Here is an 11,231-nt window from a genome sequence, read left to right on the forward strand (position 1 = left end):
TTCATTCAGGAGTTTGCAACACACTGTTTTCATAGAAACTAGAAAGGGATATCTGGGAGTGCATTGAGGCCTATAGTGAGAAAGAAATATCTTCAGATTAAAACTAGAAAGAAGCTATCTGATAAACTGCTTTGTGATGCGTGAATTCATTTCACAGAGTTAAAAGTTTATTTTCATACATCAGTCTGGAAACACTGTTTTGGCAAAATATGCAAAGGGATATTTGGGAGCACATTGAGGCGTATGGTGAAAAAGGAAATATCTTCACATAAAAACTAGAAGGAAGCTTTCTGAGAAACTGCTTTGTGACAGATGCATTCATCTCACAGAGTTTAACCTTTGTCTGCATTCAGCAGTTTGGAAACACTGTTTTTGTAGAATATGAAAAAGGATATCTGGGAGCTCATTGGAGCCAATGACGAGAAAGAAAACATCCCAGGATAAAAAGTAGAAGGAAGCTATTTGAGAAACTGCTTTTTGATGTGTGTATTCATCTTGCAGAAGTACACCTTTCTTTTCATTCAGCACCATGGAAACACTGTTTTCATAGAATCTACAAAGGGATATCTGGGAGTGTATTGAGGCCTATGGTGAAAAAGAAGTATTTTCAGATAAGAAGTCGAAAGAAGCTTTCTGAGAAACTGCTTTGTAATGTGTGCATTTGTTTCACAGAGTTAAACATTTCTGTGGATTCAGCACTTTCAAATCCTGTTTTTGTCCATTCTGAGAATGGATATTTGGGAGCACATTGAGGCCAATGGTGAGGTTTTCTGAGAAACTGCTATGTGATGTGTGAATTCACCTTGCAGAATTAAAACTTTCTTTTCATACAGTTGTCTGGAAACAAGGTTTTGGCAAAATCTGTGAAGGGATATTTCAGAGCACATTGAGACCTATAGTGAAAAAGAAAACATCTTCAAATAAAAACTGGAAAGAATGGTTCTGAGAAACTGTTTTGTGGTATGTGCATTCATCTCACAGAGTTCAACCTTTCTTATGATTCAGCAGTTTGGAGACACTGTTGTTGTTGAATCTTTGAAGGGATATTTGGGAGCTCATTGAGGCCAACTGAGTAAAAGTGAATATCACAGGATAAAACCTAGAAGGAAGATCTTTGAGAAACTGCTTTGTGCTGTGTGCATTCATCTCACAAAATTGAACCTTTCTTTTAATTCTGCAGTCCAGAAACAACCTTTTGGCAGAATCCAAGATGGGATATATGGGACCTCATTGAAGCCAATGTTGAAAAAGGAAATATCTTCAGATAAAAACTGAAAAGAAGCTTTCTGAGAAACTACTTTGTGATGTGTCCATTCATCACAGAGAGTTCAACCTTTCCATGGAATCAGCAGCTTGGAAATACTGTTATTGAATCTCTGAGGGAATATATGTGAGCTCATTGAGGCCAATGGTGAAAAAGCAAATATCCAAGGAGAAAAACGAGAAGGAATCTATCTGAGAAACTGCTTTGTAATGTTTGCTTTCATCACACAGAGATAAACCTTTCTTTTCATTTAGCAGTTTGGAAACATGGTTTTCATAGAATCTGTGTAGGGATATCTGGCAGCTCAATGAGGACTACGGTGAAAAAGGAAATACCTTCAATGAAAAACTAGAAAGAAGCTTTCTGAGAAACTGCTTTGTGATGTGTGCATTCATGTCACAGAGTTAAATGTTTCAGTGTATTCAGCACTTTCAAACCCTGTTTTTGTCCATTCTGAGAATGGACATTTGGGAGCTCATTGAGGCCAGTGGCCAAGAAGTGAATATCCCATTATAAAAACTAGAATGAAGCTATCTGAGAAACCACTTTGTGATGTGTGCACTCATCCCTCAGAGGTAAACCTTTCTTTTCATTCATCAGTTTGGAAAAACCGTTTTCCTAGAATCTGTGAAGTGATATCTGGGGGCACATTGAGGCCTATGGTGAAAAAGGAAATCTTTCAGAAAAAAACAAGAAAGAAGCTTTCTGAGAAACTTCTCTGTGATGTGTGAATTCATCTCACAGAGTTAATCCTTCCAGGGTATTCACTGGTTTGCAAACACTGTTTTTGTCCATTCTGTGAATGGATATTTGGGAGCTCTTTCACGTCAGTGGTGAAAAAGGAAATATCCCAGGATAAAAACTAGAAAGAGGCTATTTGAGAAACTGCTTTCATTGTGTGAATTCACCTCACAGAGTTAAACCTTTTTTTGGATTCAGCAGTTTGGAAACATGTTTTTGTAGAATCTGCGAAGGGATATCTGGGAATGCATTGAGGCCTATGGTGAAAAAGAAATATCTTCAGATTAAAACTGGAAGGAAGCTATCTGAGAAATTGGTTTGTGATGTGAGCATTCATCTCGAAGATTTAAAACTTTCTTTTCATTCAGCAGTCTGGAAACACTGTTTTGGTAGAATCCACGAAGGGATATTTGGGTATGCATTGACGCTTATTGTGAAAAAGGAAATATCTTAAGATAAAAACTAGAAAGAAGCTTTCTGAGAAACTGCTTTGTGAAATGTGCATTCATTTCACATAGTTCAACCTTTCTTATGATTCAGCAGTTTGGAAACACTGTTGCTGTTGAATCTTTGAGGGGATATTTGGGAGCTCATTGAGGACAATGATGAAAAAGAGAACATCTGAGGATAAAAAGTAGAAGGAAGCTATTTGAGAAACCACTTTTTGATGTGTGCATTCATCCCACAGAGATACACTTTTCTTTTCATTCAGTACTCTGGAAACACTGTTTTCATAGAATCCATGAAGAGATATCTGGGAGCGCATTGAGGCCTATGGTGAAAAAGAAATATCTTCAGATAAAAACTAGAAAGAAATTTTCATATAAACTGCTTTGTGATGTGGGCATTTATTTCACAGAGTTAAACCTTTCTGTGAATTCGGCACCTTCAAATCCTGTTTTTGTCCACTCTGAGAATGGACATTTGGGAGCACATCGAGGCCAATGGCAAAAAAGTGAAAATCCCAGGATAAAAAGTAGAAGGAAGCTATCTGAGAAACCACTATGTGATGTGTGCATTCACCTCATAGAGTTAAAACTTTCTTTTCATACAGCTGTCTGGAAACACTGTTTTGGCAGAATCTGCGAAGGGATATTTGAGAGTGCATTGAGGCCTGTGGTGAAAAAGGAAATATATTCAAATAAAAACTAGAAAGAATCATTCTGAGAAACTGCTTTGTGAAATGTGCATTCATTTCACATAGTTCAACCTTTCTTATGATTCAGCAGTTTGGAAACACTGTTGCTGTTGAATCTTTGAGGGGATATTTGGGAGCTCATTGAGGCCAATGGTGAAAAAGTGAATATCCCAGGATAAAAACTAGAAGGAAGCTCTTTGAGAAACTGCTTTGTGATTGGTACATTAATGTCACAGAATTCAAACATTCTTTTCATTCAGCAGTCTGGAAACAATCTTTTGGCATAATCCACCATGGGATATTTGGGGGCACGTTGAGGCCTATGGTGAAAAATGAAATATCTTCAGATAAAAACTGAAAAGAAGATTTCTGAGAAACTACTTTGTGATATGTGAATTCAATGCACAGAGTTCAACTTTCTGTGGAATCAGCAGTTTAGAAATACTGTTGTTGAATCTCTGAAGGGATGTTTGGGAGCTAATTGAGACCAATGGCAAAAAAGCAAATATCCCAGGATAAAAACTAGAAGGAATCTATCTGAGAAACAGCTTTGGGATCTGTGCATTCATCTCACAGAGTTATATCTTTCTTTTCATTCAGCAGTTTGAAAACACCATTTTCATTGAATCTGCTAAGGGATATCTGGTAGCACATTGAGGCCTCTGGTGAAAAAAGTATTATCTTCAGTTAAAACTAGAAGGAAGCTTTCTGAGAAATTGCTTTGTGATGTTTGCATTCATCTCACAGAGTTCAACATTTCTGTGGATTCAGTAGTTTCCAAAACTCTTTTTGTCCATTCTGTGAATGGAGATTTGGGAGCTCTTTGAGGTCAAAGGTGTAAAAGCGAATATACCAGGATGAAAATTAGAAGGAATTTATTTGAGAAAACGCCTTGTGATGTGTGCTTAAATCTCACAGAGTTAAAGCTTTTTTTTTCATTCAGTAGTTTAGGAACACAGTTTTTTTAGATTCTGTGAAGGGATATCAGGAAGCACATTGATTCCTGTGGTGAAAAAGGGAATATCTTCAAGTAAAAACTTGCAAGTTTTCTGAGAAACTGCTTTGTGATGTGTGCATTTATCTCACAGAGTTGAATCTTTCTTTGGATTCAGCAGTTTGGAAACACTGTTGCTGTAGAATCTGTGAAGGAATATTTGGGAGCTCATTGAAGCCAATGCCAAAAAAGTGAATTTCCCAGGAGAAAACACCAGAAGGAAGCTATGTGAGAAACAGCTTTGGGATGTGTGTATTCCTCTCACAGAGTTAAATCTTTGTATTCATTGAGCAGTTTGGAAACACTGTTTTCATAGAATCTGCTAAGGGATATCTGGTAGCTCATTGAAGCCTATGGTGAAAAAGATAATACCTTCAGATAAAAACTAGAAAGAAGGTTTGTGAGAAACTGCTTTGTGATGTGTACATTCACTTCACAGAGTTAAACCTTTCCTGGGATTCAGCCATTTGCAAGCACTGTTTTTGTCCATTCTGCAAATGGACATTTGGGAGCTCATTGAGGCAAATGGTGAAAAAGCAAACACCTTCCTTCTAGATTTTATCTAGAAGGAAGATGTCTGAGAAACTGCTTGGTGATGTGTACATTCACCTCAGACAGATAAGCCTTTCCTTTCATTCAGCTGTCTGGAAGACCTGTTTAGGCAGAATCCCAGGAAGGGATATTTAGGAGTGCATTGAGGCCTACAGTGAAAAAGTAAATATTTTCAGTTAAAAAACAGAAAGATGCCTTCTGAGAAACTTTTTTGGGATGTGTGCATTTATCTCACAGAGGTAAGCCTTTCTTTGAATTCAGTAGTTTGGAAACACTGTTATTTTAGAACCTGCAAAGGGATATTTGGGAGCTTAATGAGGACAAAGGTGAGAAAGCGAATATCCCAGGTAAAAAAACTAAAAGGAAGCTATCTGAGAAACTGCATTGTGTTATGTGCATTCATCTCACTGAGGTAAACCTTTCATTTCCTTCAGCAGTTTGGAAACACTGTCTTTGTAAAATCCACGAAGTTATATTTGGGAGATCATTGAGGATTATGGTGAAAAATGAAATATCTTCAGATAATAAGTAGAAAGAAGCTTTCTGAGAAACCACTTTGTGATATGTGCATTCATCTCAAGGAGTTAAATTTTTCTGTGGACTCAGCAGTTTGCAAACACTTTTTCTGTCCATTCTGCAAACGGACATTTGGGAGCTCATTGAGGCCAATGGTTAAAAAAAATGAATATCCCAGGATGAAAACTAGAAGGAAGCACTTTGAGAAATTGCTTAGTGATGTGTGCATTCACCATGCAGAGATAAACCTTTCTTTTCATCCAGCAATCTGGAAACACTGTTATGGCAGAATCCACAAAGGGATATTTGGGAGCACATAGAGGCCTATGGTGAAAAATGAAATATCTTCAGCTAAAACCTAGAAAGACGCTTTCTGAGAAACTGCTTTGTGATGTGTGCATTCACCTCAAAGAGTTAAACTTTTGTTTGGATACAGCAATTTGAAAACCCTGTTGTTGTAGAATCTGCAAAGTGATATTTTGGAGCTTAATGAGGCCAAATGGGAAAAACAGAATATCCCAGGATAAAAACTAGAAGGAAGATATCTGACAAACCACTTTGCGATATGAGCATTCATCTCACAGAATTAATTTCTTTTTTTCAGTCAGCAGTTTGCAAACACTGTTTTGTCCATTCTGTGAAGGGATATTTGGGAGTGCATTAAGGCCTAAGGTGAAAAAGGAAATATCTTCAGAAGAAAACTAGAAAGAAGCTTTTGGAGAAACTGCTTTGTGATGTGTGCATTCATCTCAGAGAGTTAAAACTTTCTGTGGATTCTGCAGTTTGCAAACCCTGTTTTTGTCCACTCTGCAAGTGGACATTTGGGAGCTCATTTAGACCAATGGAGAGAAATTGAATATCCCAGGTTAAAAACTAGAAGGAAGCTATGTGAGAAACAGCTTTGTGATGTGTGCATTCAACTCTCAGAGTTAAAGCCTACTTTTCATTCAGCAGTCTGGAAACACTGTTTTGGCAGAATCTGTGAAGGGATATTTGGGAGCGCATTGAGTCCCATGGTGAAAAAGGAAACATCTTCAGATAAAAACAAGAAAGAATCTTTCTGAGAACCTGCTTTGTGGTGTGTGTATTCATCTCACAGAGTTAAACATTTCTGTGGGTTCAGCAGTTTGCAGACACTGTTTTTGTTTATTCTGTGAAAGGATATGAGAAAACACATTGAGGTCAATGGCAAAAAAGTGAATATCTCAGGACAAAAACTAGAAAGAAACTATCTGAGAAACGTTTTGTGATGTATGCCTTCACTTCACAGAGTTAGAAGTTTCTTTACATGCAGCAGTCTGGAAACACTGTTTTGGCAGAATCTGTGCAGGGATATTTAGGTGTACCTAGAGGCTTATTGTAAAATAGGAAATATCTTCAGATATAAAGTAGAAAGAACCTTTCTGAGAAACTATTTTGTGATGTGTGCATTCGCCTTACAGAGTTAAACCTTTCTTTGGATTGAGCAATTTGGAAACACTGTTGTTGTAGAATATGTGAAGGTATATTTGGGAGCTTAATGAGGCCAAAGGCTAAAAACCGAATATTCCCAGACAAAAACTAGAAGGAAGCTATTTTAGAAATTTCTTTGCGTTGTGTGCATTCATCTCTCAAGGTTAAAACATTATTTTCATTCAGCAGTTGAGAAACACTGTTTTTGTGGAATCTGCAAAGACATATCTGGGAGCTCATAGAGGCCTATGGTAGAAAAGGAAATACCTTCAGACAAAAACTAGAAGGAAGCTTTCTACAAAACTGCATTATGATATGTGCCTCCATCTCACAGAAATAAACATTTCTCTGGATTCAGCAGTTTGCAGACACTGTTTTTGTCTTTTCTGCGACTGGACATTTGGGAGCTCTTTGAGACCAATGGTGAAAAAGCAAATATCCCAGCATAAAAACCAGAAGGAAACCATTTGAGGAACTGCTCTGTGATGTGTGCATTCGTCTCACAGAGTTAAACCTTTCTTTTCATTGAGCAGTCTAGAAACACTGTTTTGGCAGAATCCACAAAGGGATATTTAGGAGTGTATAGAAGCCTATGGTGAAAAAGATACTATCTACAGATAAAAAATAGAAAGAAACTTTCTGAGAAACTACTTTGTGATGTGGACATTCATGTCACAGAGTTCAACCTCTCTTTAGATTCAGCAGTTTGGAAACACTGTTGTTTTAGAATCTGAGAAGGGATATTTGGGATCTTATTGAGGCCAAAGGTGAAAAACCGAGTATCCCAGGACAAAAATTAGAAGGAAGCTATCTGAGAAACGGCTTTGTGATGTGTGCATTCATCTCTCAGAATTGAAATATCCTTTTCATTCAGCAGTTTGGAAACACTGTTTTTGTAGAATCTGCAAAGGCATATCTTGGAGCACGTTGAGGCCTGTGGTGAGAAAGGAAATATCCTCAGATATAAACTAGAAAGAAGCTTTCTAAGAAACTGCTTTGTAATGTGTGACTTCATCTGTCAGAGTTAAACAATTCTGTGGATTCAGCAGTTCACAAACACTGTTTTTGTCCATTTAGCGAATGGATATTTGGGAGCTCCTTGAAGCCAATGGCAAAAAAGAAAATACCCCAGGATAAAATCCAGAAGGAAACTATCTCAGATACTGCTTTGTGATGTGTGCATTCACCTCTCAGAGATAAACTTTTCTTCTCATTCAGCATTCTGGAAACACTGTTTTGGCAGAATTTGTGAAGGGATATTTCAGAGCATATAAAAGCCTATGGTGAAAAGGGAATATCTTTAGATAAAAACTAGAAATGAGCTTTCTGAGAAACTGCCTTTTGATGTATGCATTCATCTCACAGACTTTAAATTTCTGTGGATTCAGCAGTTTGCAAAAACGTTTTTGTCCATTCTGCAAGTGGACAGTATTGAGATCATTGAGACCAATGGCAGAAAAGAAAATATACCAAGATAAAAACTAGAAGGGAGCTCTTTGAGAAGCCACTTTGTGATGTGTGCATTCATCTCACAGAGTTAAGCCATTATTTTCATCCAGCAGTTTGGAAACTCTGTTTTTGTAGAATCTGTGAAGGGATATCTGGGAGCTTATTGAGGCCCATGGTGAAAAAGTAAATATCTTCAGATAAAAACTAGAAAGAAGCTTTCTGAGAAACTTCTTTGTGATATGTGCATTAACCTTACAGAGTTAAACCTTTCTGTGGATTCAGCAGTTTGCAAAAACTGTTTTTCTCCATTCTCTAATTGGACATTTGGGAGCTCATTGAGGCCAAACACAAAAAAGCAAATAAGCCAGGAGTAAAACTGGTAGCAAGCTATCTGAGAAACCCCTTTGTGATGTGTGCATTCAGCTAGCAGAGATAAACATTTCTTTTCATTCAGCAGTCTGGAAACATGGTTTTGGCAGAATCCACGAAGGGATATTTGGGAACACATTGAGGCCTATGGTGAAAAAGGAAATCTCTTCAGATAAAAACAAAAAAGAAGCTTTCTGAGAAACTGCTTTGTGATGTGTGCATTTATCTCACAGAGTTAATCCTTTCTGTGTATTCAGTAGTTTGCAAACACTGTTTCTCCATTCTGTTAATGGATATATGGGAGCTCTTTCAGATCAATGGTGAAAAAGTGAATATCCGTGGATAAAAACTAGAAGGAAGCTATTTAAGAAAATGCTTTTTTATTTGTGCATTCATCTCACAGAGTTAAACCTTTCTTTTCATTCCACTTTTTGGAAACACTGTTGTTATAGAATCTACAAAGGGCTATCTAGGAGTGCATTGAGACCTATGATGAAAAAGGAAATAGCTTCAGATAAAAACTAGAAAGAAGCTTCCTGAGAAACTGCTTTGTGATGTGCTCATTCATCTCCCAGAGTTAAAGCTTTCTGTGGATTCAGCAGTTTGCAAACTGCAAATGAACAATTGGGAGCTCACTGAGTCCAATGGCGAAAAAGCAAATATCCAAGGATAAAAACTAGAAAGAAGCTATATGAGACAACACTTTGTGATGTGTGCATTCACCTCAGAGAGTTAAAAAGTTCTGTTCATAAAGAAGTCTGGAAACACTTTTTTGGCAGAATCCACAAAGGGATATTTGGAAGCGCATTGAAGTCTATGGTCAAAAAGGAAATATCTTCAGATAAAAACTAAAAAGAAGATTTCTGAGAAGCTGATTTGTGATGTGTGCATTCACATCACAGAGTTAAAACTTTCTGTGGATTCAAAGATTTGGAAATGCTGTTGTTGTAGAATCTGTGAATGGACATTTGAGAGCTCATTGATGTCAATGGCAGAACAGTGAATATTCCAGGTTAAAAACTAGAAGAAAGCTATTTGAGAAACCGTTTTGTGATGTGCATATTCAACTCACAGAGTTAACACATTCAGTGTAATCAGCAGTTTGGAAACACTGTTTTTGTTCATTCTGCCATTGGACACATGGGAGCTCACTGAGGCCAATGGTGAAAAAGCAAATATCCCAGGATAAAAATTGGAAGGAAGCTATCTGAGCAACCCCTTTGTGATGTGTGCGTTCATCTTGCAGAGATAAACCTTCTTTTCATTCTGCTATCTGGAAATACTGTTTTGGCAGAATCTGCAAAGGGATATTTGGAAGCGCATATAGGTATATGGTGAAAAAGGAAATATCTTCAGATAAAAACTAGAAAGAAGCTTTGTGAGAAACTGATTTGTGATGTTCATATTCATCTCACAGAGTTAACCCTTTCTGTGGAATCAGCAGTTTGGAAACACTGTTTTTGTCCTTTCTGTGAATGAACATTTGGGAGTTCATTCAGGCCAATGTTGAAAAAGTGAATAACTCAGGATAAACACTAAAAGGAAGCTCTCTGGGAAACCTCTTTGTGATGTGCACATTCCCCTGGCAGACATAAACTTTTTTAGGTAGAATCCATGGAGGGATATTTTGGATCACATTGAAGCCTATGTTGAAAAATGAAACATTTACAGATGAAAACTAGAAAGAAGCTTTCTGAGAAACTGTTTTGTGATGTGTTCATTAACCTCACAGAGTTAAACCTTTCTTTATATTCAGCAGTTTGGAAACACTGTTTTGCCAGAATCTGTATAGCTATAAGCATGCATTGAGGCCTATGGTGAAAAAGGAAATATCCTCAGATGAAAACTAGAAAGAAGTTTTCTGAGAAACTACTTTGAGATGTGTGCATTCATCTCACAGAGTTAAATCTTTCTGTGGATTGAGCAGTTTGGAAACACTGCTGTTGTAGAATCTTCAAAGGGACATTTGGGAGCACATTGAGGCCATTCATGAAAAGGAGAATATCCCAGGGTAAAAACTAGAAGGATGCTCTTTGAGAAACCACTTTGTGATGTGTGCATTCATCTCACAGAATTAAGCAATTCTTTTCATTCAGCAGTTTGGTAACACTGTTTTCATAGAATCTGCAAAGGGTTATCTGCGAGTGCATTAAGTCCTATGGCAAAAAAGGAAATATCTTCAGATAAAAACTAGAAAGAAGCTTTCTGAGAAACTGTTTTGTGATGTGTGCATTCACCTCACAGAGTTAATTCTTTCTGTGGATTCAGCAGTTTGCAAACACTGTCTTTGTCCATTCTGCGAATGGACATTTGGGGGCTCTTTGAGGCCAATGGTGAAAATGTGAGTATCCCAGGATAAAAACTAGAAGGAAGCTCTTTGGGAAACCACTTTGTGATGTGTACATTAACCTCGTAGAGTTAAAGCTTTCTTTTCATTCTGCAGTTTGAAAACTCTGTTTTTGTAGAATCCACAAAGGCATATCTGGGAGCACATTGAGGCCTATGGAGAAAAAAGAAATATCCACAGATAAAAACTAGAAAGAAACTTTCTATGAAACTCTTTGTGATGTGGGCATTCATCTCAGAATTAAACATTTCTGTGAATTCAGCAGTATGCAAACACTCTTTTTCTCCAGTCTGCAAAAGGACATTTTGGTACTTCTTGAGGCCAATGGTGAAAAAGTGAATATCCCAGGATAAAAACCAGAAGGAAACTGTCTCAGAAACTGCCTTGTGAAGTATGCATTCACCTCACA

The sequence above is a fragment of the Pan paniscus genome, chromosome 6 (assembly GCF_029289425.2).
Source record: "Pan paniscus chromosome 6, NHGRI_mPanPan1-v2.0_pri, whole genome shotgun sequence".
NCBI lineage: Eukaryota > Metazoa > Chordata > Mammalia > Primates > Hominidae > Pan > Pan paniscus.